Source organism: Poecilia reticulata, linkage group LG17 (assembly GCF_000633615.1).
Source record: "Poecilia reticulata strain Guanapo linkage group LG17, Guppy_female_1.0+MT, whole genome shotgun sequence".
NCBI lineage: Eukaryota > Metazoa > Chordata > Actinopteri > Cyprinodontiformes > Poeciliidae > Poecilia > Poecilia reticulata.
Genome location: NC_024347.1, coordinates 27,546,184 through 27,552,899, shown reverse-complemented (window position 1 = coordinate 27,552,899; position 6,716 = coordinate 27,546,184).

Here is a 6,716-nt window from a genome sequence, read left to right as displayed (position 1 = left end):
CATTAGTGTCCTAAAGAAGTGTATTGCACATGGATTAGATTTTTCAGAGCAGTATTTTTGTTTTGGGAGCTATAATTGCTCTATCATGCTGTTACAGCCATACAGTAATAGTTATTAAATAGCCACTTTTCTCATTATCATAACATACCACAAAATATTGTGATAAAACTTTGAGTCCATATCTCCCACCTCTACTTAGGGGAAACTATATTTAACACTTCTTYGTTTGTCTCAGCTCCAGTAGATTCATGACGGACACATTCAGGTTCACTGTATTTATTCTAACAAAAGAGGAAATCCAGTTGGTGGTTCCCATCAGTCCTGTGCATTAAATAAAATAGAATAAATAACCCTAAACAAACTACAAAGCAGTAACTCCCAGTGAGCAGTTAATGGCATTTAAAAGTTATAAATTTAAAGATGGCTAACATAACAGTTAAAAACATTTATAAAACACAGCAAAATTACTCATGAAACTCATGTATTATTAAATTTGTATAAAATATATGTTACAATATAATATTTGTTAACAAAACACTGAGCTGATCCTAATACATACCTCCGTTACCAACGGCAACAGAAAAAATGGGGGAGGAGCTGTCAGGTACTGGTTGCTATGGTAACCACCAACTGCCAAGAGCAGCGCAACAGAACTGAACACCAATAAATGTCTGGAGAAACAACTTGTTGACTAAACAAAATGAATTCAAATAATAAAGACATTTTGACAAACTTGACATCTACAGTATTGTTAAAAATAAAACCTTGTTACACATAGACTGATTATAGAGCCCCAAACTTTCAGCCCAAGACGGTCAAATGATGAGTAAACATGAAATAAAGTAGCCGAGCATACAGCCCACGTCTTGCATCCTAACACAAACTAACATGGACACATCTCAAATGATACAAAATCCATGTTTTTTTCTAGTTTAATCACACATAAAGCATATTTTTATGTGTAAACTGAGGATATGGCTTTCAGATACTGAGACATACGTATATGTTTAGGCAAAACACTTTTTCACTACTCTATTTGTTCAGATTTAATTTTTATAAGCATTTACTGAACAATAATTCTGAGTCTGAAATGAAGTATGAACAAATACTTTCAGAACAAATGTTGATCAGGACAAATTCAATCAAATATTTTACTTCATCAGAAAGAAACATAATGAAATCAAGGATGGTTTTATAATTTGACATAGCATCAGATATTTAAAAGGTAAACATAATTACTCACAGCTTCAGATATAATTTAAATAGCTTGTAAATGTAGATTTGGATCCAATCAGGTTTCATGYAAGAGCAAATCCTTTGTTTCCAGTCATCTTCATTCAGTGTATTTTGTCTTATTTGAGCTCTGATTCTGCACATCTAGATGGAGAATAACACAAACTGCTCTATATTTTAACACTCCGTCCCCTTTAAAACACATTAGATTTACCCAGCGGTGTCCTAAGCAATTAAAAATACATCAGTGACAGTGCAGGGGTCAGTATGTTGCCTAAAAACTGTTTGGCTGAGACCCAGAACCCTGAATTTTAAAACCAGAGCTTAAGACTCAAGAACAGTGAGTGTCTCTGGCTCTTCAGCTAGGGGAAGATGATGAAATATTAAAATATCTATATTTCATTTTATATTTTTTTTGAGAATTCAACCCAAACCATATTAAATATACTGAAACCCAGGTGTTAACCTCCTTATAATCAGGATTTTCTACTGCTTAGTTTTGAATCTAACTCATTTTTCCCATTTCAATTTTGCCTGTTTTTATTCACAGCCTCGACTTGTTTAGATCCATCCTTCCTCTAACCTGAAACTGATGGGGGTCTTTTTTCTACCTTTTTTATTTTTTTTAAATCTGCTGTCTAAATGTAAATCAGGGGGGGAAAAGCAAGAAGAAGAAGAAACAAGTGTTCAAGCAAACTGAAGGTCATTTGATAATAAAAATAATTGAAAATCTGCTGGCTTCTAATTAAAGCGAGCCGCACAAAGACGGGAGTTTAGTCTCCTCATTCCTCCTGTTTTGGGAGGCGTTTACTGCCTCCCCTCGGACTCGGGAGCCGCTCCTTAAAGAACTACTAATTGTCTGATTTCAATTCTCTGTCAAGCGTTTTACTCCTTCGTGAATTCAGCTGCCAATTTCTCAAAGTGCTTTCTCTTCAACGGTATTCCTGTCGCCTCCTTTCTTGTGCTTTTTGTTTTGCATTGTAGCACTCCTTTCCTTTAAATCATTCAGGTCAAGTGTCCTTGTAGAATTGTATCACAGGGAGTGTTTGAGCTGCACAGAATGTGTTTTTGTTTTATTATTATTTTTTTTTCCAACACATCCAACCCACTCCTGCCGTCCGGGGGGGAAAACGCTGCATGTTGTGGAAGTGTGTGTTTTGTTAAGAAGTGATTATATGTTTGTTGGTCTGTCATTTGCTGTCTGCTTATTAGATTCACTGTGAATGTTCTTATTATTTCCGATGTAAATTCTGTCCTCTGTGTGTTTTATTCTCTTTTCGGGGATTAAAGAAATCCATCAAACAATCTTTGTGCGATTAAATTCCTCTCGAGTCAAAACCGAGTGTGCAGAACGAGAATACACCCGACTCGGTGACGCGCTCATGTTCCATGAATGTGGGACTCGGGCGCAGCTGTCACGTCACATCAGGCGTCTCGTTAAGATTTTTAAAAAACGGAGCCCAGACGGTGCCGAGTCCAGACTTTTCCCCGACAGCTGCGGTTTGGATGTAAGCTGTGCACAAATGAACGGGAGCTTGATTATCGATGCACTCGTTTGTGTTCTTTCCGCCACAGCAATCCATAAAATATGAAGAGGAGAAATTAAAGGACTAGCTGATACGATCCCTCTAATTTATGACAGCAGAAATGTTTTTCAAGTAAATGAGGCTGGAGGATGGTGACATAAACACTTCACTTCAAAACACTACACACTTACCAAGTATCTTTGTTCTACTTTTGAGTGCAAATATCTTTGAAATGTCAAACTAACTTACAAGTTACTTTTAAAAGCTTGTTTTCAGTCAATAATTCCTTAATATTGATGAAAAAGTACCTGTTTACCTGGATTTTTCCACTTTTGACAAGACATTTTTCTCATATTATTAGAAATGGAACCAGGACTTTTCAAATTAATTTTAAGGAATTATTAAGGTAACTGAAGATAAGCTCCTACATTTTGCTGAAAAGTTACTTGTAAGTAAGTTTTGTCTTATTTTTAGATATTTGCACTTTAAACCAGGTAAAATACTTGGTAAGATTTTGTGTTTTTGCAGTGTTCTTATACAATTTCTTCACACTGCTTCAATTTAGTTCACATTTTGTCACATTGACAATCACAAACTAACATGTTTTAAAGAAAAATTCATAATTTTAAGATAAATATACAGTTCAGACAGGGGCTGCACATTGGTGCAGTTGGTAGAGCTGTTGCCTTGCAGCAAGAAGGTTCTGGGTTCGATTCCCGGCCCTGGTCTTTCTGCATGGAGTTTGCATGTTCTCCCTGTGCATGCGTGGGTTTTCTTTGGGTACTCTGCTACCACACTTTTTCCTTCCCCTAAACTTTCCGTTTCATTAGTATGCTTGAATCCTGCAGTCCTGACAGTCAGCTTCTTTAGGAGCAACATTTTGTTGGTTGCCCTCCTTGTGCAGAGTGTTGGTGACTTCTCTGTAAGTAATTCTTAACAAAAAAATATTTAATTACTTTTACAGGTCTGATGCACTATTGAAATATATAAACATATAAAAAACAGAGTGAAACATTTTGAATAAATCTATAATTTATTCAAATTTATTTATGTGCATGTGTGGGTTTTCTCCAGGTACTCCGGTTTCCTCCCACAGTCCAAAAACATGACTGTCAGGTTAATTGGCCTCTCAATTCTTCCTAGGTGTGTGTGTGTGTGTGTTGTTTGTCATGGTTGTGTATCCTGTCTGTCTCTGTGTTGCCCTGCAACAGACTGGCAACCTGTCCAGGATGATGCCGCCTCTCGCCCGAAATGTTCGCTGGAGAGGCACCAGCACCCCTTGTTGGAAAATCTGAATGTTTGCCACTCAATGCAGAGCGTCAACCAATCAGAGAGCCTCTGCTATGTGACGTAGTGGCCTGTAGTTGGTCCCAGGATATGCAGACACTGATGCGGTTATAGCAGGTCATCAAACTGGGCTCAGCTGAGACGAAAACAGGGCTGATGGTGACCCTCATCAGCGCCCAGCCAGCTTACGAAACTCACAAAACCTCTGAATTATCTGGTCAATTCAAACTATTCCCCCGACGGCGACATTCTGTTGATTTCAGTAAATAAAATCTAGTCACTCAATATTTAATCCGCCATTGTTCAAAGTAACCGAGTGAAGAAACAAATGCAAGAGGCTCCAACACGCTTTGTGCCACCATCAGCTGTCACTGTTGTTTGTTCAATAGAAACTGAACACAGAATTTTCAGCAAAGACATTTGAGCCTCTGTTATGTTTCTAGAAGCTTTCACTACATATTACTTTGGTGCGACTTTCTCAGTTTCATCCACCACAGTACAGAGACCGGCAAAGGAAAACATCGGCTGATATTGACGCGCGTCCAGAGCAAAATGTCAAGACTCTGACTTCAACGTGTAAACACGTCCAACTTGATGCGTTTTTGATGTGCGAACCGTTCGGTGTGAACGAATGCAGCATAAGGCGTTCAACGGTGAAGGTCGTCGGTTGTACTGCATTTCATTTAGGGCAATCAGTATAAAGGGACCTGGAATACATTTGCATGCCACACTTTTCAGATTCCTATTGCCGTTCACCCTAAAATAATGCCCTACTTTATGTTTTATGCTGAAATGCATCGTAAACCCAATAAAATCCTCACATGACACTAAACCAAATGTCATTCCTGTAAAGTTGCTTTGTGACTTAATGTTCAAAGTTAAACTAGTTTGTTATCAAAGTTTAGTTCTAATGAAGTGAAAGTCTGGCTACATTTTTCTCAGCTGCATTTTGTCACGCGGATGAAAATGAACCAGTGATTCTTTTACTCCGTTTGTTGGTTTGTTGCGATGATGAGTCGCCTTTAGCATCAATCAGGTTTAAGTCATATTCATTCCTGCTCTACTTCTCCAGTGACAACCGGTTTGCTGAATTAGATCAAGGTGGGTTTTTTTTTTTTCTCTGACTGGGCAATTAAAAAGAAAAGGGAATTAAGCATCTCCTTATTATACGTGGCTTGTTTTTAGACTAATCTCTGCATGCAGAGCCTCAGAGGATCCCAGGTGTTTTGTTGTCTCCTATTTATCAAAATGATACACAGCACAGGTAAAGTAAACACGTCTGACGCTGTGGCGCCCCTTCTGACCTCAGCTTAATTTATTAACGGTGAGCTGCTGTCTGCCAGCGCTGAGCCTCAGCAGCAGAGTCTCCTGTCCTCTGAAGAGTCGTCCAATCACATTAACAAACAGCTTTACAGAAACTCCTCCAGGCTCTTCGTCGTTCCTGCGTAACGAAAACCGAGAAGCACAGGAGCAGAGACTGACGGAGACCAAGATGCTAAAACGTCAACCTCAGAATATTCAAGACATACTATACCATACTGGAGCACACTAAACAGTACTGTACCACACTACGCTACACCTGACACATTATGATATCTACCATACCAAACACCATCCGCCACCGATTAGAGAGCCTCAAACTTTCAGCCCAAAATGGTCAATTATGATAAAACCTGAAATAAACAAAGAAGTAGCCGAGCATACAGCACAGACTAACATGGCCTCATCTCAAATTATACAAAATCCATGTCTTTTTTTCTATTTTAATTACATAGTAAGGAATATTTTTAGGTGTTACAACATCTTTAAACTGAATGATACGGTTTTCAGATACTGAGACAGATGTTTATTTTTAGGCCCAACACTTTTTCACTCCTCTACTTGTTCAGATTGCATTTTTTATAAGTATTTAACTGAAGAATAATTGATTGTCTAAAATGAGCATCAGAGCGTAAAGGACTGATGAAGCATTCAAGTATGAACAAACATCTTGAAATACATTCAGAACAAATGTTGATTTGGACGAATTCAGTAAAATATTTGGTAACTTTATTTGAAGGGGAGTGAATAAGACTGTCATGACACTGTCATAAACATGATATAACACGTCATGAACATGAATAAGCCTTCATGAATATTTATGACTTGTCATAAAGCGTCATTCGGTAAATTATGACACTTTTAATACAAAGTTGACATTATTCAAAATGTCTTTGTTATGACAACTTGACATTAACCAAGAAATCATTACTGATATAAATTTGTGATAAAAGTATTACTGATTGCACTTTAAAAATTAGGTAACTTTATGTTATTAAAGGTAAAGTTTAAACAGTAATGATTTMTTGGTTAATRTCAAGTTGTCATAACARACATTTTGAATAATGTCAACTTTGTATTAAAAGTGTTATAATTTACCGAATGACGCTTTATGACAACAGTCATAAATATTCATGACATGAGTTATATCATGTTCATGACATGTGTTATGTCATGTTCATGACATGTGTTGTCATGTTCATGACATGTGTTATGTCATGTTCATGACATGTGTTGTCATGTTCATGACATGTGTTGTCATGTTTATGACATGTGTTATGTCATGTTTATGACATGTGTTATGTCATGTTTATGACATGTGTTATGTCATGTTTATGACATGTGTTATGT